Source organism: Mus musculus, chromosome 11 (genome assembly GCF_000001635.26).
Source record: "Mus musculus strain C57BL/6J chromosome 11, GRCm38.p6 C57BL/6J".
NCBI classification, from domain to species: Eukaryota; Metazoa; Chordata; class Mammalia; order Rodentia; family Muridae; genus Mus; species Mus musculus.
Genome location: NC_000077.6, coordinates 103,699,469 through 103,726,119, shown reverse-complemented (window position 1 = coordinate 103,726,119; position 26,651 = coordinate 103,699,469). Strand labels below are relative to the sequence as shown.

Here is a 26,651-nt window from a genome sequence, read left to right as displayed (position 1 = left end):
TTCTGCCTCCTCACCCGACTTGAGACTTTCCTGCTCCTACTTCAGAGTCCAAACCAGGCCCTGGGGGCTCTCCATTTTCAGACCTTTGAATCCAAAGCCGCCATTCTTTCTACGGAACTAGGAGACCAGGGCTTGTTGAGTGAAATCACTAGAGGAATTCCTACCCAGGACATCCTCCCTTTAAAAACCAAAACAGAACTCTTAGTCTTGGTGGAGGAGATGGCTCAGTGAGTAAGAGCATGTGCTGTGCAAGAATGAAGACCTGAATTCTAATCCCTAGTACCCACTTAAAAGCTGGACATAGTGCCATGTATCTAAAACCCCAGTATTGGGGGAGGGGTGGAGATAGGTAGATCCTGGGGTTCTCTGTCCAACTAGCTTAGCTGAAATGGTGATTCTAGTTCAGGGAGAGACCCTGTCTTAAGACAACAAGTGATAGAGGAAGACACCCAATGTCCCGCTCTGGTCCCTTCACTCATATGTGCACATGCCTCCTGTCTTAGGGTTTTACTGCTGTGAACAGACACCATGACCAATGCAAGTCTTATAAAGGACAACATTTAATTAGAGCTGGCTTACAGGTTCAGAGGTTCAGTTCATTATCATCAAGACGGGAGCATGGCAGCATCCAGGCAGGTGTGGTGCAGCAGAGCTGAGAGTTCTACATCTTCATCTGAAGGCTACTAGAAGACTGGCTTCCAGGCAGCTAGGATGAGGGTCTTAAAGCCCACACCCATAGTGACACACATACCCCAACAAGGCCACACCTTCTAATAATGCCACTCCCTGGGCTGAGCATATACAAACCATCACATTCCACTCCCTGGCCCCCATAGGCTTGCCCAAACATATGAGTCTATGGGGGCCATACCTAAATATAACACAATGCAAAAATACATTTAGTCCAACTTCAAAAGTCCCCATAGTCAATAGCAGTCTCAACAATGTTAAAAGTCCAAAGTTCAAAGTTTCTTCTGAGATTTATCCAATCACTTAACTGTAATCCCCAAAGCAAAGCAGTAAGTAACATCCCTCCATGGCCTCTGTATCAGCTCCTGCTTCCTGATCTGCTTGAGTTCCAGTCCTGACTTCCTTTGGTGATGAACAGCAATGTGGAAGTGTAAGCTGAATAAACCCTTCCCTCCCCAGCCTGCTTCTTGGTTATGATGTTTGTGCAGGAATAGAAACCCTAAGATACACCCCCTCACACAAACACACCAAAATAAATAAATATACAGATGAACATCCTTTCCTGCACTTGTGTGCGTGAGTGTGTTTGCGTGAGTGTGTGTGTGTGTGTGTGTGTGTGTGAATGTGTGTGCTTATTTTGTCAACTTATTTGTAAATTTGCAGTCACCAAGATACTCCAATATTCCCAGCTGGCCCAGGACCAGCTTCACATCTGAGAGCTGTGATACCATCTAGGACGCCATCTGTTCTCACACTTCTTCAGATGGACCTCGAGTGTCACTTATAGCACAGCTTTCCTGTTCCCGCATACACTCAAGACTCGGGCACTCTACTCTGTGTAGGGTTTCCACAGCCTTGTCCTCTAGAGTGCACTCCCTGCCTGCTTGCCCCTGGTGACCCTGATCATTCCTCCTCCTACGTACCAACACTAAAGCTGCTTGCTTGTCTCCATCTCCCAGCTGAGGTGTGATTGTCGCCTAACCCATGGTGCAGGCTTACTTCCTCCACCACGCTTCGTGGGTGGTGTGTGCCTGTCCCCGTCCACGCTGTCAGGAGCTGCCAGCAGATGCGCTGCTCATGGCTGGTGATGCTCCACTCTTCACTGTGTGGCTTCTGCCAGAGCTCCCCAGTAAGAAGCTACCATTTTCCCTTTGAAGTTCACAATTCTTCTGAGAGGAGGTGGCTCAAGACTGTGGGACTCTTGGGATGTCTGGTAACATTTTTCAAAAATTACATTATTGTGAACACACACACACAGAGAGAGAGAGAGAGGGAGAGAGAGAGAGCTCAGTGGTTATGAGCACTTGCTTTTTACAGAGGACCTAACTTTGGCTCCCAGTTCCCAGTACTCACATAGGGACGTTCACAACAGCCTGTAACTCCAGCTCCAGGGATCCAGCCTATCTTCTGGCCTCTGAGGGTACTTGCAGCATATGGTGCATATACAGATAAGCAGGCACACATACACATAAATAAAAAAATCAATTATTAAAATTACATTTATTAGCCTGGTGGTGGTACATGCCTTTAATCCTGCCACTAGGTAGGCAGAGGCAGGGTAGGCAGATCTCTGAGTTCAAAGCCAGCCTGGTCTATAAAGCCAGTTCCAGGATAACCCGGGCTATCAGAGAAACCCTGTCTCAAAAAAAATTATTTATTTGTATGTGTGTAGTGGGGTGGATATATGTGGAGGCCAGGGAGATCATTTGCAGGAGATGAGTCTCTCCCTCTGTCAGGTGGATCTCAGGGTTCAAACTCAGGCCATCGGATTTGACAGGAAGTGCCGTTACCCACCGAGCCACGTTGCCAGCCCTAATGACATTTTTACCCAGTGTGCACAAGCGTGCACATGCATATGCATTTAGGCCAGGGGACAACCTCAAATGTCATTCTTCAGGAGCCATTCATTCACGTTGTTGCTTGAGATGGTCTCACCAAGTAGGCCAGGCTGGCTAGTCACCAAGTCACAGGGATCTTCCAGTGCCAGGAAGACAAGACACGCTGCTCCTGAGAGGTTAAGTGTGGGCTCTGGGGATTGAACTCAGGTCATCATGTTTGCATGGTAAGCACTTGGCTGACAGAGCCACCTCCCCAGCCCTTAGCTGACCTTTTATAATGAAGGAAGGGCTTTCCATTCTCCCCTTCTAGTGTGACATTCTTCTTCAACGCCACAGTCACCCCGTGGGGCAAAAGAAAAACAAAACAAAACAAAACAAACTACCCCTCCCATTTTACGGATTTAGAAAACCGAGGTTCAGGGAGGCTGAAGTACTGGTTGACCGAGTTGTCAGGGCCAAGATTTGGTCCTTTCTCATGCCTGAAGTTGAGCCCGTTCCTCTGGAATCTTCCCAGTTTCTTAGATGACTTTGTCCTGGACGGGGCAAGGAGAATTCCCAAAGGGATTTCAGTAGCAGGTGCAGTAGATAGGGAGAACTTCTGGGATGCTGTGCCAAGGACACAGCTCCCTGAACCCAGGAGCCAGGCTCGCTCTCCATCAGCTTGTGTCCCACTCGAGAGACTTCAGGCTGGTGCCCATCACCATGGTGACCTTAAATCCTTAAGCTACTGAGATGCCCCCAAAGTCAACTTCTTTACTTCTCAGCATCCTGAAGATGCACAGAGCAATCTCCCCACGTGCTTCATCGCCAGCTGGGGGAAATACTGATAGTCATTTAGGGGTGTATGCAGCCATCAGATCGGACACGCCTGTTAAGAGACTGAATTTAGAATTTTAGAAATTTTCCATGCCTTTGCAAGGTCCCGCAATGAAGAATAGGGCTGAGGCTTCTCTCTGCCTTAGGAATGCAGAGATGGCCGAGCCAGGACCTGGAGCACCAGAAAGAGCATCAGGGAGCTGCGAACACTCAAGGCAGTTGCTAGCACCTTCCTCCACCCTTGCAGGGCTCTTTTCTCTGCTTGCATACCTGCAGAGTGCAAGCTGGCTGCCTTCTGTCTCTTTCCTCCTCACTCACCCCTCCTAAATGCCCCCGGGGCTGTGGAACCCATGCTCCTCCCCAGTTCTCTCAGGCCCATTAGTGTGTTTATACTGGAGCTGGCACTAGGGAACCAAGCCAGACCCATGCCGCCCCCACCCCCACTAGCCTTCACCTTAAAGAGTGGCTAGTTGAGAAAGAGGGGCTAGTCAGATGCATGGCAGACCTGGCCCAGTGTCCGGATTCCTGCCTTGCTGTCTGAACAAGTCCAGGGCAGCCAAGGGCTCTGGAGAGTAACGGTAGCCCCGGGTCTCAGCACCCTTCCTCGGCAGCCCCTCCCATGGCTGACAGCCTCTAATCCCAGCTGTCTTCATTCAGCCAGCCCTCTGAGCCCGAGGTCACCTGACGCCGACACATTTTAATTCACAAACTGATTTCTGCTTGTTGGCAACATGTCATTTCTGAAATTGCTTTCTCTGCCCAGAGGCGGGACTGTCAGAGCCGGGCAGGTGTGGTAGTGGTGCCGCCCCCACCCCACCCCCACCCCAAGTTCAGGAAGGATTAAGGGGGGGGACATACATAAGATCCTCAAGCACGGCTTCTCATGTTTCTCCAAGGGCTGGGGGGCCGGGGATGGGGGACGCTGGCGAACGGCCTCGGCTCTTCTCCAGCTGGAAGACTAGGGGCCTGTCTAGTCTTCGGGTGAAGCTATTGGTGAAGCTGCTGCTGTGGCTACGGCTGACAGTAGCAACAAGACGTGACCTTGAGCATGCTCTGTGCAGCTGCCAAGCGCCTTGCAAGGTGCCCCGCTGGTACATTATTGTGTTTGCAGGTTATGGTAATCTTCCAAGTTGGAATCATCCCTACCACAGCTGAAAAAGCTGGGCATGATCACTCCCCTGAGGTCACACAGCAATATTGTGTGACAAGGCTAGGGTTCAAACCAGTGATGGCAACAAATGGCCACTAGAGGCGCCCTAGAGAGCAACTGCTTCTGTCTTTGGTTCTGCTCTTGGTTTAAGCATCTCCAGTGAAATGTACCTACTTCCATGACCGGCACCATCTCTGCACCACATTTCTAATATTTTAAAATATTGCCCTTTACAATCATTTTAAAATAATGATAAATTTTTGTACATGTGTACGTGTGTAATGTTTTATGAAAATGTGAGCATGTACCCATGCATGTGAGGGTCAGAGGTCAACATCATGTCTTCCTCAGTTGCCCTCCATCTTATTTTCCCATTTTCATGTGTGTGAATGAGAGAGGCACACGTGTGGATGAGCATGCACAAGCATCCACTTGCATGTGGAGGCCCAAACCTCATTTTTTGAGGCAGCGTCTCTTACTGTGCCTGGGTCTCTTTGCTTCTGCTGAAGTGACTGGCCAGTGAGCTCAGGAATGCTCCTGTCTCTGTCTATCTTTTCCATCACTCGTTCTCTCTCTCTCTCTCTCTCTCTCTCTCTCTCTCTCTCTCTCTCTCTCCCTCTCCCTCTCCCTCTCCCTCTCCTTCTCCCTCTCCCTCTCCCTCTCTCTTCTAATTTCTTAGCATTTTTGCACATGTCTCAGTTAGCAATTGTCTCTCCATATTGGCATTCTCTGTTTTAAAAGGTGAATAACTAAAAGGGCAAACATATGCATGCACTCGTGTGAATCTTCTCCATACTGTCTTTCTATCCACACTAACTCTTAGCAGCATCCAGGCAAACCAGGCATCCTGTTCCCACCTGACATGCTGGCTCCTCACTGCCCACGTTCCCTCTCCTTGTCCCTTTCCCCTTTCCTCCCCTTTGCTCCCTCTTGCTTCCCTTTCCAGCACCAGGAGCAAGGCCAGGCCAAAGCTTGAGCCTGGAATGCCCACACTGGGGTGGGCCTGGCTGCAGCTACGGCATCCTTAGTACTATGTTGTGGCACCTTTGAAATGTGATGTGGATAAGGCAGTCCCAGAGGCCTTTGGTGATGTAATAGTCTATCTCTTGACATGTGACTCTTCACATTATAGTAATTAATGAAGGGTACTGTGGACGTTCCCAATTTAAAAGTCACACTTAAAGAGTGAAATCAGAGTCTAGTTCACAGGGGATGACCAAATGTTCCAGAGGATGGGGCAGGGTTTTGGTTTTTGTTTTTGTTTTTTTAAGACAGGGTTTCTCTGTGTAGCCCTGGCTATCCTGGAACTCACTCTGTAGAAGAGGCTGGCCTCGAACTCCTCCTGCCTCTGCCTCTCAAGTGCTGGGATTAAAGGCATACGCCACCACCGCCCAGCAGGATTTTTGTTTTCGTTGTTCTTGTTGTTGTTTGTTTGTTTGAGACAAGGTTTCTCTGTATAGCCTTGACTGCCTTGGAACTCACTCAGTAGATCGGGCTGCCTTTGAACTCAGGGATCTGCCTGTCTCTGCCTCCTAAGCACAGGGACTAAAGGTGTGCGCCACCACACCTAGCTGGGATAGGTTTTGTAGTCAGATAAACACTCCCCAGGGAGCGTAGACTTGGGAGTTAGAGTGAAGCAGGTAAGTTACTTTCTCATAGCCTCATTCATTAAAAACCAACCAACCAAACAAACAAAAAAACCAAACAAACCAAAAAACGCGTCGTGTAGCCCAGGCCGGCTTTGAATCTTCTTTATATCTGAGGATGGCAGCAGGGGTGTCCTATGATCCCCCCAGCCTCAGTCTCTCCCTCTATGAGTCTATCAGATGGGTGGATGAATAAACAGATGAACAGATGGCATATGTGGTGTGCTTATTATGTGCTGGGTATGAGGGATGAAGCAGTCAATGGGACAAGCTCAATTCCTTCTCTTGAGGAACTGAGACAGATAAACAAATCAAGACTAACCGGTGTAATCAAAATGACAGCCTGGCACCTGGGGCCACAGAACTCTGGCTGGGGAGGAGGCTGGCAGAACCTCAGCTTCCACGGGGTCCCCTGTCATTTCGCTGAAATCACAAACCATACGAATAGAGTACATACTATAAAATAAAGTAATTTTTAAAAAAAGGCTGATGAGTTTTTTTTTTTTTTTTCATTTCATCCTTGAATTCACGATCTCTCTGCTCCAGCCTCCTGAGTTCTGGGATTACTGACATATATAGTGAATTTTAACAAAGGGAAGAAAGGGGGCTATGGGAACCCTGGAGGGAAAGTGGTGTGCAGAGCGGGCCTTAGGAAGTCAAAATAGGTTCTCAGAGGATCAAGGACCCAGTCACTGCCTGAAGCTGTGGGAAGGTTTGGCTAGGTAGGGAGCTGTGGGGGTGGGGAGGAATCGGAGGGAGAAAGTGGAAGATGATAAAACCAACTGGGCGGGGTCACTAGGGGAATAAACTGTGTTTCTACAAAGTGTCTGGCACAAAGGATGCCCTTCATGTATAGTGGCCAGTGCAATTAATATCCCTAGTTATGGCTTCTGTCATTGGCAATGGCTGGGGCAAGCTGGGAGGGGCCCAAACGTGGCTGTTAATTCCATGGACAGATTCCTGGTGTGTGTGCATCACCGTGTAGCATGGGCAGTTTCCATACATGTACCCCTTGGCATAGGAAGGCAGACAGGAGTTCAGGATGTCCTGGTCATGGGAGCTCCTGGTCCTTCTAAAAACAGTGTTCCATCCAGCATGGAACCAAACCCTCAGTCACATGATTGTTCATCGAGTGAAAAGGCTCCCCTTGTCGGAAGGGGCAGGACCACCCTGCTGCAGGCCTGACAAGTAGCCATGAAAATCAATTTCAGAGTACAGGAAAGACCCTGGTGCTGCTGGGCAAAAATGCTTTCCACGGACAGGTTCTGAGACCTTTCAATCACTTACCAGGGGCACCAAACTACAGCCACCACCCCACTTTATAGATAAGGAAACTGAGGCCTATGCCAAGTGAAGGGATCAGTGTGAGGCCACAATGTCAGGCTTTGGTGTTCCCGGCTCCTCAACAGATCCCTTGTGGAGTGGACCCCACAGCAGAAACAGAGAAAGACGTAACTAGGGTCCCGGGCTAAGAGCCCCTCAGCTTTGACGGCAGCCAGAAGCCAGCCTGTTGGTCAGGAGGTGTTGGCATCCACAGTGTGGGGGTGAGAGTGTTGCTCCTTACTGAGCAGGGTCCTTCCCCACTCGGATCACAGCTTCTAGGCTGTGACCACCTTTGTGCAGCAGGAAGGGCTGATGGACATGAGCACCCCCTTTCTTCTTGGAATCAAGTGAATGTAGTCTTAACTCAGAATTCCTTTCTAGCCTTGTAGACATCAGCCGGCTATTAGTAACCATGGCCTCTAGATCCTGGTGGTTAAATGGAATTCTGATCCCTAAAAGACTAAGTGAGACCTCTGACCTCTGTCTTCCAAGAGGTTAATTGAGCCCTCTGACCCCTATGTTCCTGACCCCAGGAGCTATACTTAGCTGCAGCTAGGAAAGGCATCTTTTTTTTTTCCTTCTAGAACGCAAGACAGGGGCTTCATCTAGCCCTTCCTTCAACCCATCTTGGTTCTGAATGAGTGCACTACTTGGGGCTGAGAAAAATGCATGCTAGGCAAGCAGGAAGACCTGAGTTCTGAGTTCTGTCCCACACTACCCAGGTCAGATCTGGGTGGTGTGTACATCTGTACCCCGAGAGTGCTGGGCAGAGGGGAGAGGTGGACGCTGGGAGGTGGCCAACCAGCCAATTTTAGCTAAACAGATAAGCTCCAAGTTCAGTGAGAGATACTGTCAGAAATAAGGTGGAGAGAAAATGAAAAGAAAGGCATTGACATTGACTACTGGTCTCTACACGCATGTGCACACACACACACACGCACTTACACACACTGTGCATTTTCTTGAATCCCAAGAGGGACCTTTGTTTTTGACTGTGTGTGAGCAGCCAGCCTTGACACCCGAATCATCATTCTTTATCGTTGGGTCCCTCTATCTTGCTTTCTCTGTCGTTTATAAAACACGGAAATGAGTACAAGCACCTACAGCATGCAAATTGCATCTGCTAGAACAATGGCTTCAAATGGTGCCAGACACATACATGGTCCTCTCGAATGGAGCTTCTTAGCTAGTATTTGCATCGTTCCTGGCCAGATGTAGTAGCCACAACCTTGCCTGCACCACCACCCCTGTCCCCCTCTCTTACAGCTCGAGCGGCCTTCTCAGTCGAACCGTTCACGTTGCGAGCTGCTGGCGGCCGCAACACCCCAAGGTCTTGCCTCATCCTCAAGTCTGCTGTCTCTTTGTCCCCATCCCTACTCCATCTCTCTCCCCTTCCCTCCCTGCCTATCCCTGCTGCTCCTGCGGCTCTTTGCTGGCTAATAATGCTGCTGTCAGTTCAGATTAGAGCCCATTACGTTCCTTCATCTCAGCTTAACATTTTTGTGGTTTCCTATCTTTGCTTAAAGAACTCCACGAGGGGCAGGGGCTGCCCAGCTGGAGGGTGATTTGAGAGGAAGAATGCAGATCTGTGAGTTCCCGGAGTGCAGTGGTTCTCAACCCTCCTAATGCTGCAGCCCTTTAATACAGTTCCTTATGTTGTGGTGACCCCAGCCATAAAATTGCTTTCATTGCTACTTCATAACTGTAATTTTGCTACCGTTATGAATCATAATGTAAATAGTTTTGGAGACAGAGGTTTGCCAAAGGTGTCACGACCCTTAGGTTGAGAACTTAGTGAGATTCCCAGTGAAGGCAGGGGCTGCCCTGGGGTCAGATCCTCCACAGAAGGCCAACAGCAGCTGAGGTTGAGAACAAGGACCGAAAGCCCCAGGGATCACAGCATCCTTAGGGCATTGATCTGGGAAGACAGTATCCCTAGACAGTATCCCACTGGGGACCGTGTTTGGGACACTCAGTCTAAAAGGAGTACCAGGTTGTAGAATTTTGTGGGGAGACTTGTAGCAAAACCATAGGGCCTAGGGCCTGAGCTGAGGCTGCTTCTTGAAGATCCAGATGTGACATCTCTTTTGGGCATGTTGTCCATAGATTTTGTTAAAGCCTGCTTTCCCCCAGCCCAAGCTTCAAGAACATTGTCACGGGATCTGGGGAAGATAGAGCATCATCTGGTAAAATGCTTATAGTGTAAGGATCTAAGTCCAATTCCTACAGCCCACATGAAAAGCCAGGCACAGAAACTTGTAATCCCGGTGTTAGGGAGGTAGGCGCAGGAGGACCCTAGGACTTACTAGCCACCCATCTGGTATAATTAGCCAGAAAGAGATTCTTTATCAAAATCCAATGAACAGATAAAAAAAGATACATGGTTCCCGAAGAATGTAAGAGACCTCATTCTGGGGTTGGAGAGATGGCTCAGTGATTAAGAGCACAGTCTGCTCTTTCAGAGGTTCTGAGTTCAATCCCCAGCAACCACATGGTGGCTCACAACCATCTGTAATGGGATCTGATGCCCTCTTCTGGTGTGTCTGAGGACAGCTACAGTGTGCTCATAAAAAAAAAAAGAGAGAGATCTCATTCTAGCCTCCATATATATGCTATGCACATATATAAACCCACATGTACATGAACATTTGAAGAAATACACAATCTTGCTGGCCTTAGTTTCCCTAAGTAACCTCAGGGTAATCTCACAGGGAGAGAAAGAATGAGGGCATCGGATGTGAGGTCTGGACAAAGACAAGCTATCATTGGTGGACCCAGTGGTCCACCATCCCATAGACCCACCAGTGAATCAAGGACTATATGAGTCTCCTCTTTTAAAAAGATATATTTTGAAAATGTATGTGTATGAGTGTTTTATCTGTATGTATGTCAGCACACCTCCTCTTGTTGAATTCTTTCTGTAGCTCTCTGAGGTGGATCTGCCTGTCACCCTTTTACAGGTTGGGAAATGTAACACAGAAAAACGCTATGCCACGCCTAAAGTCACAAGCTAGAGAGAGAGCAGGAAGGAGGTACACCAGCGAGGCCCCCCAAATCTCTCCCCTCTAAAGTCATCCATTCAGTTGAGAGACTGACAGTTTTCGTGTACAGAGAACCGAGAAATTGCTGGCCTTGAGATGTGTTCCCCTGCCACCCAACATGATGGCCAGTAATGTCTTCTGCAAGGCAGGATCTAACCCCACCAGTGGTAGTCTTTCTCTGAGCCCTGATCATGTCAGCTGGAGGACTACTCTCTACAGGGACTTCAGAGAACTCAGAGATTGGCTCCAAATCGAAAAGCACCTGTTTCTACTGAAGTTCACATCCAGCCTCAGAGTTTCAAAGTCCCCCTGTACTCTTGGTAGCTAGACACGGCACACTCCTGCTGGTCATCACTTGTATCCAGCACCTCGGCTCTTCCCTGCCTGCCCTGCCTGCCCAGACAGCATTCCAAGCCTGCATCTCCAACACTTCCGTGCCTTCACTATGTCAGCTCTGCTGAAGATGAAGTCCTCCCTTTTCCACTTGATTCTTCCTGATAAGCCTTGTCTACCCAGTCATAGAGAATGTCCCCTCTGTCCCCAGAGAGACAGGCATCCTCATCCAAGCTTCCACCATCAGAGCCGTTTTCCCCTATGCCTACCCTGCCCTATGCACTACACTGTGCCTGTTGATGGTCCGTTCCTCTCTGCCACAAGACTGCCTCACATCAGCCTCAATTCCTCAAAAGCTGCTTCCTCCCTCCTTTTCTTCTTCCTTCTCTTCTTCCCTCCTCTCTTTTTAACCGTCAATTAATATTTATTCTGTCCTTCAATATGCTGGGGACGTATGGATAAGCAAAACGCTTCTTGGTGTTTATAGTCTAGTAGGGGAATAATCAAGTCATCATATGTGCAATTAAAAGGCTAATTACCTGTGTGGTGAAGGCTCTCTGGGGACCACAGGAGCTAAAGTGTACAGCCCAGGACTCACACATGTGCTCATGAGAAAGCAAGACTTTCCAAGACTTCTGCATCATACTGGATGACTTCCCTGACCATCATGTGGCTAGTATCCCTTTTAAAAACACTCTCTCCTTACTCATTAAGATTTCACAGGCATTTCCTGGGCTAGGTCAGATCAGCATGGGACAGTATAGGTGAGGAGGTGGGGAAGGCCAGGATCCTCTTGTCCTAGATAGGTATTTGACTACAAGGCATCAGTGCTATTGTCACCATAGGGAGGGATAAAAATCCATCAAGTTCTGACTGGTGCATGTTATCAAACTGCCTTCTAAATATTTATGTTTATACTCATAGAGTTGTGCTGCCCTTGGTCAGAGACCTTTGTTTTTCCCCAGTATGCCACAGTCAGCTCAGAATCACATGACTGGTCAAAGTGCTGAGAATAAGTGACTGGTTGGCTTCAAATGTGACATCATTATCCCCTCATTCCCTCAGGGAACATTGTGGAAGAGGAGCTGGAAAGACTGTCAGAGCCAGGAGATGGGAAGGAGTCCTGAGAAATGTTGTCTTCTGCAACAGACATGCGGCAACACTCATGCACTCCCAGCAGCTGTGGCTGCCAGCACAAGATCTGCACGAGGTCAAGCCTGCTGCAACTGCAGCATAGATGGGGTGGAGCCTGCAAAGCTCCACCCCTTTCTGAGAAGCTGTTGGTAATCAACACACACACCCGTGCACTTACGTGTAGTGTTAATTAGGTAGGTTTGTTTGTTTTGTTTTGTTAAAGAAGAGAGTGTGGACTGGGTGGAGAAACACCCCCAAGGTAGCTAGAGGGAGATGATGGGGGATAGATATATGCACATAACTCTTAAAGAATAAATTAAAACTTTTCTTCTTAAGTTCTGGTCTGTGGTTGGAAGCCCCAGATCATCGATGACACAAGCCTGGGCTTCTTCCAGGGGCTTCTAGAGAGCTTGGCATGATGGTCAGCAAGACAAGAAGAGGAGTCTTGTCTGTCCTTCCCGGTGACAGCAGGTCCTTCAGAAGGACTGCCTGGGTTAGCCAGGCAGAGCTTGGGTCTCCAGTGGGGTCAGTGTTAAGTGCCTCTGTAGATGTAGACATCTCTGTCTGTCTGTCTGTCTGTCTGTCTCTCATGTGTCTATATCTCACGCTGGCCTTGAACTCTCTATTTATCAAGGGTGATATTGGACTTTTTAGTCTCTGGTTTCCACCTCCCAAATGCTGGGGCTGTAAAAATGCAGCGCTGCTCCTGGTTTTCGGTGACATGGAGGGTCAAGTCCAGAGCTTTGTCATACTAGGTAAGCCCTCTACCCTCTGAGCTACATCCCCAGCCCTTGGTGGACATCTTCACTGAGTACACAGTGAACACTAACGCAGGTGGATCATCATCACAGCCAGCAGCCTGATGCCGCCCTTCTGTGGTCAGCCCAGTGCCCACCTGCACTCTTTAAAATTATGATACCATCCATTCTTTTTGTTGTTCTTGGTTTGTGGGGTTTTTTTTTTTCTTCTTCTTCTTCTTCATTAAAAAAAATGAAGAAGAAATAGGGTCTCATTGTGTAGCTTTGGCTGGCCTGGAACTCACTAGGTAGACCAGGCTAGCCTCAAACTCACAGAGCTCGTCCTGCCCTTGCTTCCTGAGTGCTGGGACTAAGGGAGAGCCTTACACAACTGATTCTCTATTATTCTTCACGGCCAATATGTGGCGAAGACTCGCTCTGCTCTCTTAACTATCAAGATCACCCACACAACCAAGAAACGCTGACTGAAAACCCAGTGTCCACAAACACCGCTAAGCTGTAATGGTATAACGAGGTCCCCTGGCCTTGATCACTCTAATTCCATCACCTCAGCTCACTGAACTGCAGAACAAAGATGCAGCCCCATCCTTAAGTGATTTAGAACCTCTCGGGACTAAGTCCTTACTGTATGATTGACCCACACCCTTCTTTCTCTGGACCACAGTACTCTGTAATAACAAGGAAGGTCAGACCACCTGTCCTCGGGTCCTTTTCAGGCCCCATACAATTCCGATGTAGGTTTGACCGACAAGGTCACTAGATGACGTGCGGGAGTCATTAAGTCCCCCAAGACAAGTGCCAGGAAACCTACCAATTGGGTAATTAGGCTTGCCCCGACCCTGCATCCCTCGAGGGAGCAGACATGGACTTCAGCCGCCCTTCTCACAGTGGCGGAAGCACTGAGCTCCGTGGGGGTCCTCCGATGGAATGTGGAGGTGGTGGGCGCTGGGACAGAGGGCTCGGCTGACAGATCTAAGGCTGCCGAAAGCCACCAGGTCTCTATGGGGCAGCCTGCTGGCCTCCCTCCTGTGGAATGACAGCCCCACTCCCCCCCTCACCTGGCGTTTAATCTTTAATGCAGCTCCAGGCGCCCTCGGGCAGGACCCATCAACCCACCGCTCTGATAAAAGCGATAATTAGCTCTTTTTCAACTTTTCCCTTTCCCCCCTCTACTCAGATGTGTGAGCATTGGGAGGATTCCAGCTAATGGCTCTGCCCTTAGCCAATTCCCGGGCCATGCAGGCCGGAATGCACAGGGTCATTAGCAGGGCCTCCCGGGCAGGAGCCTAGGCTCAGGACGTGCTTGCCGCCTTCTCTGGGACGTCTCAGCCACCAGTAGCACTGGGCCTCAGCACAGTAGACCTGCCTGGACCTGCTGGATCTCACCTCCTTTGTAGCAACCCCTTCCTGTACTATAGTCGGGCCCACGGGAAGGTGGCCTTAGGCTTCCGCAGGACCAGGCCGAGAGGACATGGGGCCATCCATCTCCAGACACCGCCCTGCTCCCAGGGCAGGGCGCCCAGACTGGGTTCAGCCGTCGGTCAATGCATAGGCTGCTGACTGGGATACCCTGCTCCCCACCCCATCAACAACTTATAATAACTAACTTCTACACACAGCCGGTCCTTTACAAAGTGCTGCCAAATAATTCAGCCAGGCACTAGGTGCAGCTTGGGGATCTACCAATGCAAGCTATTGAGATGGACTGACCTCAAGCAAATAGGGTATTACAAGACATGGAACCTCTGTACCATGGCTTCTTCAGCCATGAGGTGGGAATGGCTTCTGTTGTACCCACCTTGCAGGCTGGAGTAAGCTCCTATGCTCTTGGTTCTGATCTTGGATGGTGCATTTAATACCCTAATAGGCCTCTGTATTTGCACTGTAGATATTCAGGAAGGTTGTGATTTTCCTAGATATTCTTAGACAGGGTCTCACTACGTAGTCCTGGCTAGTCTGGAACTTGCTATGTAGACCAGGCAGGCCTGAACTCAAAGTTCTATCTGGCTCTGCTGCCCAAGGGATGAGATTGAAAGAATGAGCCACAGCACATGTGTCAAGGTCAGAGGACAACTTCATGGAGTGAGTTCTTTCTCTCTCTCTTTAGGTGGGTTCTGGGTATCGAATTCGGGTCAAGTCACCAGGCTTGTATAGCAAACACTTTTACCCAATGAACCATCTTGCTGGCTCCAGATCTTATTTTCTTAATCATGAAGTGATACATTGAGCAGGTCTCATTGTTCCCATCTGGCACAGGAGTCTCTAATACTTGACACAGAGAGTGCCCAATGCTCCTCCCTGGTGCATTGGATCCACGGGTGCCTGAGGAAGAGGATGGGGAACAGGGCAGGGCTTGACCTAAGCCTGAAGGTGAGGGGTAGGGGCATCCAGCAATGAGGTCTCCACTATGCCTGGTTAATTGTGCGGATGTAGAAAAGCCAGACAGGTTGCTGTCTGAGTACCTGTTCTGCCAGATTCCCCACCCTCCGACTTCCTGATGACATCCATCTCACTGTAAGGCAGCCCCGGTTCTGATTCTTTCAAGATTTCAGGGCCCGTTTGACAGTGTGTGGAATGACACATAACATGGGCCTGTTATGATCACCCCTATCAGATCCTATGTGGCCCAGGAATTGGCTAAGGGCCGGGCCCTTTGCTAGGGATGCTCTTGGCCTCACTTGGCTTTCCAGCTTCAAGTAAAATGCTCCAGACCGACTCCCAAAGAAGTTTCCGAGGAGACTGCCCAACACCTACAGCTGCTTGGTATAGAGGGGAGGCAGTCCACAGACAAAGAACTTCAAAGAAGAAAAAGCTGAGCTGAGCTGACGGAAGATCCAGGAAAACTCTGAGATTCAGCTCAGGAGCCCAGAGGCAGTCCAGCCTCCTCCTCTCTCCCACACCCAGCTCCAGTGTCTGCCCTGTGCCAGGCAATGGCACCTCAGGGACGATCATTAATGCCACCAACTCACCAGCATCCACATTGCCCCTAGGGACAGAAAATAGAGAAGTGTCTGCCCAGCACTTGGGGAGGAAGGAATAGAGGGTTGTTAATAGGTATGGAGTTTTGAAGTGCTGGCATGTTCGGCTTTGTGGGTGGAAATATGACTTCCCAGTTAATCTCCAACAGATCTTTCTAGAGTTCTTTTTCCCAGGTCATCCTAGAAAAGTGGCCTGGGCTGGAAACTCCCTAACTGATTTATAACTGAACACCATCTCCAAGCCAAACTCTGTCCCCTTGGCCCTGGGAGCCACCAAGGATCCAGACAGTCCAAAGTCTCCCTGGGCTTGCAATGCAATCTTGGGGAAGGAGCTTGTAACAGTGTATTTTCTGCTCAGGTAAGATGAAATGAAAAGACTTCAAATAAAGAAGGAAGGAGGCCTTCCAAACCTCAAAGAAAGTTTTACAGAACAAACTGACTTCTGAGACAAGACAGGAGGAAGGGGGTGAAGTAGAAGGGTCTGGAGAATAGGACCAGCCCACTTAAACAACAGCAAGCAGGCCATGGGGCTGGAGCAACTGGGGAAGCAAACAGCATGTGCCAGGCTTGTTACACAGAGCCAGCAGCTCTGCACTGAGGACTTAGTTTCAACTCTGGTGCAGCAGGCAGAATAGGGTGTTCCTAGATTGCTTATAGGGGAGATAGTGGTTGCTGAATCCCAACGGGTGTGACTAGTAGAGTCACATGCAGAGGCCCCTGAGTGAAGCCCAATCACTTCCCACAGGCCTTTTTGCTCCATCTATGCTATGCAGCTGTAAGCCTCTGTACCTGTGCCAGGCAAGGACTGGAACACAGGAGCTTGGGTGCCATTTGCCCACCCTGAGGTCAAACTTGGTCTCTGTTGTAGCTTATCTATGGAGAAAGAGATTCTCAGACACAGACTCTGACAAACATTGTGGGGAATGGGTCTGGAGATCTGGGGTGGGAGGAGCCTATGCAACAGAATTTATTTTCCCTAGAAAGTGTAGGGGTCCTAGTGATGCAGTGGACATGTAAGTGAGGGAGGTGTATGGTGTGTGTGTGTGTGTGTGTGTGTGTGTGTGACAGAATGCTACAGCAGGAAGTTTTCACTTGGCCAAGTTTTAACAACAAACACTTAGCAGTTTGTGGCCAAGCAGACCTTCCTGGAGAAAAACAAACATCAAGAGTAGGGGCCCAGAAAGTGAGGGATGTGTGAGCTATGCTGCTTCTGAGGCAGGAAAGAAACACAAAACACATCAATCTTGTGTCTGGATGCCAACAGACACTGTGAGTCGCCAACTCAACAGTTGACTCCCCACTCTTGATTAAAAAAAAAAATCCTGGGTTTGACCACAGACCCAAACCACTTACTCAAGTCAGGTGGCCATCCTTTTTCCTTTCAAGAAGATGTATTTGAGAATGGCCAGATGGAGCATTCTAGCCAAAGAGAGCTAATGGAGGACCTGCAGGGGACTGTGAGAAAGACTCTTCTTCCAAGGGGTCACAAGAAGAAACTACCTCTAATGCTTCCGTTATTTACAGCACTGGCTTAAAATCTCCAAATGTGTGGCAGCGGCCTTGACACCATGACACAACCTGGCAGGTACTTAGAGGGTAGTCAGGCAAAAAAAGATAGAAGGATGTTTATTTTTAAGCCATCTCAGACATTGCATCTTAAGCAATATTTTTACTATCCCTGGGAAACTACTGGAAAGTAAGGACTATAGGTTTCTTTTCTCTGGGTCTCCATCCCTCAACAACAAACTAGGTTGTTTGTGGGTAATGAGTGGATGAATGGGTGAATGGGTGAATGGGTAGGTGGGTGGTGAATGGGTGGGTAAGAGGGTGGATGGATGGGTGGGTGGATGCATAGGCGAGCGGGTGGTGGATGGATGGATAGTTGGATGGATAGATGGATGGGTGGGTAGGTGGATGGGTCAATGGATAGATGGATGGATGAGTGGATAGATGGCTGAGTGGGTGGATGGATGGGTAAATGACTGAGTGGGTGGATGGGTGGATATATTGATGGATGATGGATAGATGGGTGGATAGATGGGTGGGTAGGTGGATGGATGGATTGGTGGGTAGGTGAACGGGTGGACAGGTGGGTAGATTGATGGATGATGGATGAATGGATAGATGGATGGGTGGATGACTGAGTGGGTGCATGGGTGGATAGATGGATGGGTGGGTGGATGGGTAGATGGGTGGATGAGTGGATGGGTAGATTGATAGATAGGTGGGTGCATGTGTGGATGGGTGAATAAAACTCACCAGCTCTTATAGCAACTCAGCCCTATTATCTGCTCTTTAGGTTCTCATTATATCCCTGATTAAAGTCAGAGTGGACTGGAGGTTATTTAGTTCCAAACTCAATGTCTGAAGCCTCCCCATAAACATAGGGATGCTTCCCCCCCACCTCCCTTGGATATGATAGGAAAACTAGGTCCCAGCAAAGATCTCATAAAGAGCACCTTGCCCTGGATCTCCTGTAGAACTCTGCCTCTCTCTCGGTGATGAGATTGCCATCACCTTGGAGACTATCTCCTTAAACCTTCACTTCTTGACACACAAAATAGATGCTACCCCACTATAAAAGATCTAGATCTGGAGTCTTGCAACAGTTCTACACTGTCCCAAAGCCTGTTTCTACATGGCATAAAGAGGGATGTTTCACTGGCCTTAATGGAATGGGCTGCTTAGCAAGCCTGTGTCACAGAATCCAGAGGTCCCCTGTGAAGATAGTGCTTGGATATTTGACTCCAGCAAGGGTGAACAACACCTCGAAGCCAGATCATTGTTCTGCAGGGTGACTTTGCACATGTTAAACACTGAGAGCTAGAGCCTGGACCTTGACTTTAGGACAGTGAACGCTGGCGGCTAAGCATCATTCCAGCAGCCCTCTGTACCTCCAGATAGTAAAGCTTTGCAGCCTAGGTCAGCCAAGTCATTCATCAATTGCTTCATCCTGCAGCCCCTGTGCTGTGTGCATGTGTCTACACATGCGTGCTAGCAAGAGGGAGGGCAGGATTTGAGCCTGTGAATGTATGCCTCAGCCTGTCCACAAGGGTCTTCCAAAGGGACTGGCTCCAGTGTGAAGGAAAGGCCCGCCCAGCAGTGACTGGAGCAGCCAGGCCATCTTTCCACAGACTCAGGGAGGAACGGGCAGGGCCGGATGTGGGTCCTGACCTTCTCCCTTCCTCCCGAAGAGGAAGCTCCTCCTGCGCCACCTTTGTGCTGCCACTGGGCGTTACAAATCCTTCCCTGCCTGTCGTTCCCTTCCTGAGCAGTGCCTTTTGCCCAGCCCAGCCCCAACTCCTGAGAGGCCAGTCTAAGCCTGGCGTGGGACCAGAGCTAGTGGGTGGGGTAGTAGACCAGGCCCAGAGACTGACCTTCTTCATACTGGCCCCTTCTGGAGTATGGCTCCTTTGCCTCTCCCGTAAGAACACAGACACAGAAGCAAGGGCTTCTCTTCCCTAATAGGAAAGGATAAGCAAAAGGCCTGCCAGGATAATGAACATCTTTGGTGTGCCGTGTACAAATGACTATAGACCTCCTGACAGCCCTTCCTTGAAGGTGCAATTATCATGTCCAGTGTACAGATGAGGATGTTGAGCCTGTCTGAGGTCGTTTGTCCCGGAAGTGGAAAGGTCCAGGTTTGGATGTCGAGATGGCATCGATGCTATAGATGGCTATGCAGCCTCACTTCCAAAAGCAGTCTTGAGTGCCATGGGTGTGCCAGGCTATCATGGGGTCCTCCCCGGGCTCCACTATCTGGGAGATGAAGCTGTAACTGTGCCTGAGCTACATCTGCACTGAGAATCATTGGTGCTCTTACTGTGAAACTTCCAAGAGAAATGGAGTAACGGAGGAGGGAGGCAGGAGACAGAGGAATGAGACCTATCTCCGTCTCATCACTCTTGTATCAAAATGAATATTCTCCAATATTTATTTTCATGTAGGGACTAATGATAGCTTGATGGTTAGTAGCAATTGCTGCTCTTCCAGAGGACCTAAGTTCCCTTCTCAGCACCCATGTTGGATGGCTTACAACCCCCTGAAACTCCAGCTTAAGGGGATCTAAACCCTCTTCTTGTCTTAATGGACACCTTCCCATACATACATACATACATACATACATACATACACACATAATACACACATACATACACACATACATACATACATACATACATACATACACACATACATACACACACAAAATAAAAAGGAATCTTTAAGAGTAGTCATGAAACTTGCTTAAGGATGTCCCAAGAGCCCCTAGTTCAACTCAGATCTCTCTGGTGGCAAGGCAAGGTGGCTCTCCTCTATACAGGAATGTATTAGAAACACTTGTTGGCTTGAGGGTGGTCAAGATAATCCAAATAGCCTGTCAAGGTCAACAGACAGCATCAGGCTGAGCCAGGATTCGAACCTAAGACCCTTCTGATGGCTGTGAGCAAGTAGTGGGCTTGGGACCCCACTGTTCAAAGGATGGCATATTCCTAATTAAGGCTCCTCCCGTCTTACCTGGCAGGGAGGGTTCTCCATGGAAGCCTGAAACAGATGGTACTGAAACCTATATATGCTGTATCTTCTCTTATTAAGTTACACATTGTAAAGTTTATCTTACAACTGCCTTTCTGCTGAGAGGGAGTGAAGTATAATTGATAAGATTAGCCTACAAAGTGATGAACAATAACTAAACATAGAGTAGAACAATAAGATATACTATAATAAAGGTGAACTAAAGCATGAATTATCTTTTGAATCTTCCATTTACTATTTTGTGGCCGTGTCTGTACATGTGTAACTGAAGTCAGGGCAGGGGGAATGGCATATAAAACAGGCCTGGATCCATGCATCTGTGACTGGCTGCCCACAACAGGAGGCCCAGCAGGTCCAGGTGCTGGACTGGGAGGGAAGGACAGACACCCCAGCGGATCCTCTGTTGTCTATTCCTATGTAAGATAATCTTCCTGTCCTCCAGCCCCAGCCCTTGGCATAAACAAGGTTTGGAGACCCTCAGCAGAACTCAGCTTTCCTGATTTTAACAACAACAATGGTAATAAAGATTACCTTTCAAAGTATGCTATTTAAAACAGGGAACAGACAGAAAGGCCCCATCAATTTCTATTTTGCCTTGGGCTTCTTAACTACAGCTCCATTTAAGGGTGGGGGTATAGGATGTTCAGTCCTAGCACTGTGGGAGAGCAGGCTGGGGGCCAGTCTGGGTTGCTGACCCTCTAATCCCCCCTTAGTGGAATGTGCTTGATTCTGGGAGGCTGAGGTGCTGGGGGTAGGTGAGCCGCAGAAGTTCCTTTAACTAGGCAAGCGTTCAGGCAGGCTATGGCCCTGCTGTTTGACGGTTCATGATGGATGAGTCCCAATCCTCCTGTCGAGCTTCGTGTCGCCCTCCTCGTATGTCCCCCTCACTCTGTGAGGTCTGACTTGTGCAAGGAAGCCTGGCAGTGTTGGGACATGTTGGCCCCATGGCCTGCATCGAGAAGGAGGCCTCTGAGGGATGGCTGCTGTCTGGCCCTCTCCTCAGAGGGCTTCTTTTGGGCCTCATGCCTTAGGGGTCCTGGGTACATCCTTCAAAGCTGCAAGATTATGGCCATTACTGGAGCTTGTCTCCTGGAGGGGCAGCTGGGCATGGGGCAAGGGAGAAAGAAGACTCCTCCTTCTCAACCAGGGCTTGTGGTTGCCTTATTTGGGGTTGGGTTTTGGGGAGGGGGGTCACAAGCTGTCTCTGTGGATGTTGAAAGGGGGTTGCTCCAGAAGTAGGGGTGTTAGCGCACCCTGGAACTGCTAGTTTAGCTCTGAAGCTCTGCAGCAAAAGTCACTGAAAACGCCATTTTGAAACCTAAGAAGAAAAGCATCGGGGAGAGGGAAGAGAGGTTCCTACGCCCATGCCACTTGTGTCACCCCAATGGAAACCAAGCACAACTTTTATGATCTTGGGTGTCCTCCACTGGATCTTGTCCTGAAGCCTTATTCATGTTCAACAGGAAACCTTTTGTGATTGTCCACCCACCCCACCCTGATCTCAGAGGAGCCTACTGCAGAGATTGCAGGGTCTGAAGATCTGAGGGCAGCCTGTGACTCAGTGAGTCCGGGGAGGAGGGAGCAGGAGAGGAGGAAGACAGATAGCATTATGCCTTCAAGGAGCCAAAGGTGGGGCTGGGGAGTTGGCTGGGCATTTTAAGAGAAAATGCTGTTCATGCCGAAGACCAGGGTTCTGTTCTCAGTGCCGGCATGGTGGCTGCCAATCACCAGTAACTTTAGGTCCAGGGGACCTAATGCCCTCTTCTGGCTTCAGTGGGCACCAGGCATGCACATGGTGCACAGACATACATGCAGGCAAAACACACATATACATAAAATAAAAATAAATAAATCTTAAGAAAGAAAAACAAAATGTGCCCCAGGCCAGCACTGACTGACAGAAGCTGGAGGAGCTGCAAATGTGGGCTGTATGCTTAAATTTCTAAAAAAGAAAGAGAAGAAAATGAGAGAAAGCAAGGGCTGCGGTGGAGCTCCGCAGTAGAGCCTCTGCTCCCTGTAATGAGGAAGGCTTTGGGGTTAACATTGATTCCTGGAGGTGGGGAGAGGAGGAAGGAGGAAAACACACTCAGTTTGTGACTTGTGCCAGTCACGGGTTAGGTGCTCGGCAGCCACCTGTGGCCATTAGCTGGACTATTTGGCAATATTCCTTAGGCCACGAGATCAACAATTTTGGACACCTTGCTCAGTCCCTCTGAACCTGTTTGCCTTCTTCCTCGAGATACATACACTAACAATAAGGATTTGGAATGCACTGATGGCACTTTCCCTCCCAGTGCTGGAGATCAGCCTCAGTGCCATGTGCAAGCTAATATTCTATCATTAAGCCCCACTCCCCAGGCCCAAGTCATTATTCCTAAGCCCTCTGATTGGCAGTTTTCATTCACTCTCCTGAGTCTAAGTCAAATCTTCTTCCCTCAGACTTGCATTCCTCCCAAGAGTGCCATATAGGCAGCTACCTGATCCAGGAGACACCAGAGGCCATTTCTCTAGTCAACAGAGGACTCTTCCTAGAAACTGTGGTCCCTCTGAATGCCAAAGGGCCATGGGAATCATTTAGCAAAATAAAGAGCAAGACCTTTGCCCTGGCCCTGTACACAGGTGAGCAGGTTCATCAGGAATTTTCTCTCCCTCACTCAGGGCTCCTGGTAGGCCATCCACCTCTCTCTCTCTCTCTCTGATGACCTGGGGACACATTAGCTTGTGGTAAGTGGGGCTTCCCAATGCCTTTTATCCTGTTTACAATACACTGGATTTCCTTAGACAGCTCCCTTCTCTCTGCCTTGCTTCTGGCTGTTATGGCTACCTGAGACAATCTGGGGAAGACTCTCCAGAGAAGACAGCTTCCTTGGAGACTTCATCCCACCTCCATAGCACCCGGGGCAACATCCCCTTCACCTGGTGGTCCTAGGTTGGAGAGAGGATGCATGCTTTTCTGAGCTCACTGCAGCCCCCGAAGTAGGATCTGTCAAACCTCGACGTCTGCTCAGCTTCAATCCGATGGGTCAGAGCAAAACCAGAGGTGGCCAGGCCATGTCTCTCAGGCTTAGGAGGGGGCTGATGAAAGCTATTGTTTAAAGCAGACCTGATCCAGAGGTGACCTGTTTATCTGTGACAAGCTCTTCGAGTCAATAAGGCAGGACGATGATCCAGCAGCTGCCTGGAGGGTGGCATGTGACTGTAGTCTGGTCCTCCTCTGTCTTCAGTCATCGTGGGCCAGGTTAAGCTCTCTGCAGCTCAATGCTTCTGTGTAGACAAGCGGGTGGTGATGCTGGTTGTGCCTCCCAGCAGGGGATGAGGGCACACAATGAGAAGTCTGTGAGAATGTTCACGGAAGATGGCTCTCCTCCTGTGGGCTGATTTTTATTTATTTATTAATTATTATTATTATTATTATTATTATATTTTATTTTTTATTTTTGCAGTGCCAGAGCAGAGCCAGAGCATTGTCACATGGACAGTTTTAAATTACCTAAGAGTCAATTTTCAAATAATTCAGTTTCTGGAATATAGAGCCATGGAAATTACTTGGGTGGATGAGTAAAATCCATTCACGGTGACTTTGTTTTTGTGATACTAGGGATTCTAGGCAGATAGTCTCTACCACTGTGCTACAACCCTATGCTGGTGGACAGATGTTTAATGAGCACCTGCCTCTTATTAGGCTGACCCAAGCAGGGACAAAAGACACATCTGCCCTGAGGATGGTGGACACTTGTTCTGAGTGCCAAGAGGAAGCACAAGGTACCATGGGAAACAGCAGGGTTGGTGAGGATCCACAGCCTAAGTTTCAAAGGTGCTCTCCAGGGGAGGTGAAGGCACAGCTGGAGCTCAAAGAGGAAGTGGGAATTGATCTGGCCTAAGATAGAGGGAACGGAGTTAGAGGCACAGGGAATAGTAGATGCAAAGGGCCGAAGACAGAGGCCCTTGTGGGGAGAGCTGTGATGACCACAGTTGGCAGGAGTGACCACATGGCCAGGGATGAGGCTAATGAGGTGGGCTCATGCATGACAGGAGGAAGACATAGTCCTGTGGTCTGGAGCTATCAAAAGGCTCGCTGTGTAACACTACAACTGGGCTTTGGAACGGTTTCCTGAGAAACACAAGATTTGTAGAAAACAGAGGGAGGAGAAGGTGCTGATGGCTTGACAAGATAACAGAATCATCCTATGTGGTCTGATGGAGACAGCCAGAGATATAAACTCGAGTGGTTTCAGAAGTAAAGAGAACACATCGGAGGTAAAATGAACGGCAGACCAGATTGACTGGCTGATTTTTGAGATAAGATCTCACTATGTAGTCATGGCTAATCTTAAACTCACAGAGATCTGCCTGCCTCTGCCTCCTGAATGTGTACTGGGATAAAAGCATGCCTGGCCAGAAATCTTTTTTTGTTTCTTCAAAAAAGGATCTCCCTGTATGGTTCAAACTGGAGCAAACTTATGTTCCTTCTGCTGCTGCCACCTAAATTGTGTGCATATAGGCATGCATAATTATACCCCAAGTTTGCCACCTCACAAACGAGAACAAATAGGCCAAGTGTCAAGGGGTGTTTGAAATCCGGCAATTAGAGAGCTGTGAGTTTCCAAAGACTCAAACAGAAGAAGTTCTGAAAGTATGAAAGCCACACCATCCTGTCTGAGGCCCAACACCCTCCAGAAGTCTCCAGGTTACAAGGTGGACACTTTTCCTGACTGTAGCTTCACCAACTCTCCCACCCCCACTGCCTGGCAACCTCAGCCTTCTCTGCTTTGGAAACCCTCTGCTTTAGCCAAAGGGACTCTCACAGACCATCACCTGAGCTGGCCTTCCCTACTTTACCTCTCCACTTGCTGAGATTCCCTGGCCTGCCTCCCCGTGACACATTGTCCGTGCACTTTAAGGTCCTGCTGAAATCTCATCCCTCTGGACAGCCTCTTGGTTTGAGACCACCTCTTCCTTATCAGCATCTTAACCTTTCCCTTTGTGGTCCTGGATGTTAAGTCTAGGGCCCACGCCTGCCAGGCAGGTGCTCTGCCACGGAGCTGCCTCCTCAGCTTTTCCCCCATGGCAGATTTAGGTGCTATTATGCATCACTAGGTTTTCATAAGCCCTGATCCTTATCACCCTGACCAGATCAAGTCTCTCAGGTCAAGTATCTATTTTACCACCACTTAAAAGTATAGTGTCTTAAGCCAGATGTGGTGACTCATACCTTTAATCCCCAGCATATAGGAGACTGAGGCAGGAGGATAGCAAATTTGAGGCCATCTTGGGCACTGTGACACTGTCTCAATGCACTTCCTAACCCCACTTAAAAAGGATGCAGCAGTTTAAACAACACCCATTCCACTGCATCCCTTAGTGTCATGGGACAGGGACTTGGGTATATGCCTGCAGGGCCTCTATGGCTTTAAGCCACATGCTGGCAGTCCTCCAGCAGTGGCCATGACTAACTCCATTTGATATTATTACTTTCTAAGGCCAACTGACTTTTGCAGTCAATCTCCTTTGCTACCTATGACCAATGTGATGACTTCATGAGCTACCGGGTCAGTCTCAAGTTGTCAGGTGAGAGCCAAGTGTTCCTTTCATGAACAGGACTTCTATTCCAGAGCCACCCTATCCATCCTTTCCCACCCCCCCTGCCTCTACCAACTGGTTTCAGTGTGTGGGAGCCAGGGTGCAGTAAACACTGGGGAAAAAAAACACATTCTAGGAATGCAGGAGATGCTATATTGCTGCACACTAAGCCTACAAAATTCCTAACTTGATTTCTTTCACATTTTTTTTGTGAATGTTTGCTGTAGCATATTTTAGATGGTCCACTTGGACAAACAGCTGGGAGGGCTGGAGAGATATCTGAGCAGTTAATATCACTTGCTGCTCACCTAGAGGACCCGAGTTCAGTTTCCAGCACCCAGCTGAGTTCCATCTGCACTCAAGAGCACATAGCTACACATAGACACATAGAAAAAGGAAACACAGAGGACACACCTTCGAGTGTATCTGTTAGGGTATTTCCAGAAAGGGCTGGCTAAAGGGAGAATACTCACTGGGTGTCACTATCCCATGGGTTCCATCCCTGACTAAATAAGACAGAAAAGGAGAAAGCCAATAGAATGCCAGTCTTCTCCTTTCTGTGGTCTGGTCTGCTGTGATGTAGTGAATTGTTGCCTACAGTCTCAGCACCGTGAAGTGGCCTGCCACCATGACTTTGCTGTCATGGTGGGTGGTATCTTCTCACACTGTGAGCCAAAAGAAACTCTTTCTCTCCTAAGGAGCTTCTCTTCAGGCCCAAGTCACAGTGAGGAGAGAAGCCACCAGCGGATGCTGTTACACAGTACAGGCAATACCTTCACTAGCAAAGCACAGTAATGGTTTGGGTCAGTAATCCCCAGCAGTGGGAAGTGT

At 48.9% G+C, this 26,651-nt stretch overlaps 1 long non-coding RNA gene across 3 annotated transcripts in view; it reads right to left on the bottom strand.

Moving 5' to 3' along the window:
• Nucleotides 1-546: 546 nt before the first annotated feature.
• C130046K22Rik (RIKEN cDNA C130046K22 gene) overlaps nt 547-26,651 on the bottom strand; it is a 27,850-nt gene continuing 1,745 nt past the window's right edge. Inside the window, exons 2-3 of one of the 3 annotated variants that reach the window (NR_102388.1) lie at nt 23,157-23,614; nt 547-3,407 (exon numbers count right to left, since the gene is read on the bottom strand). This is a non-coding gene — a long non-coding RNA (RIKEN cDNA C130046K22 gene). Of the gene's footprint in view, nt 3,408-20,450; nt 23,615-26,651 lie in introns of those variants that run through there. The other 2 variants (NR_102389.1, NR_102396.1) reach the window with 2 other exon arrangements.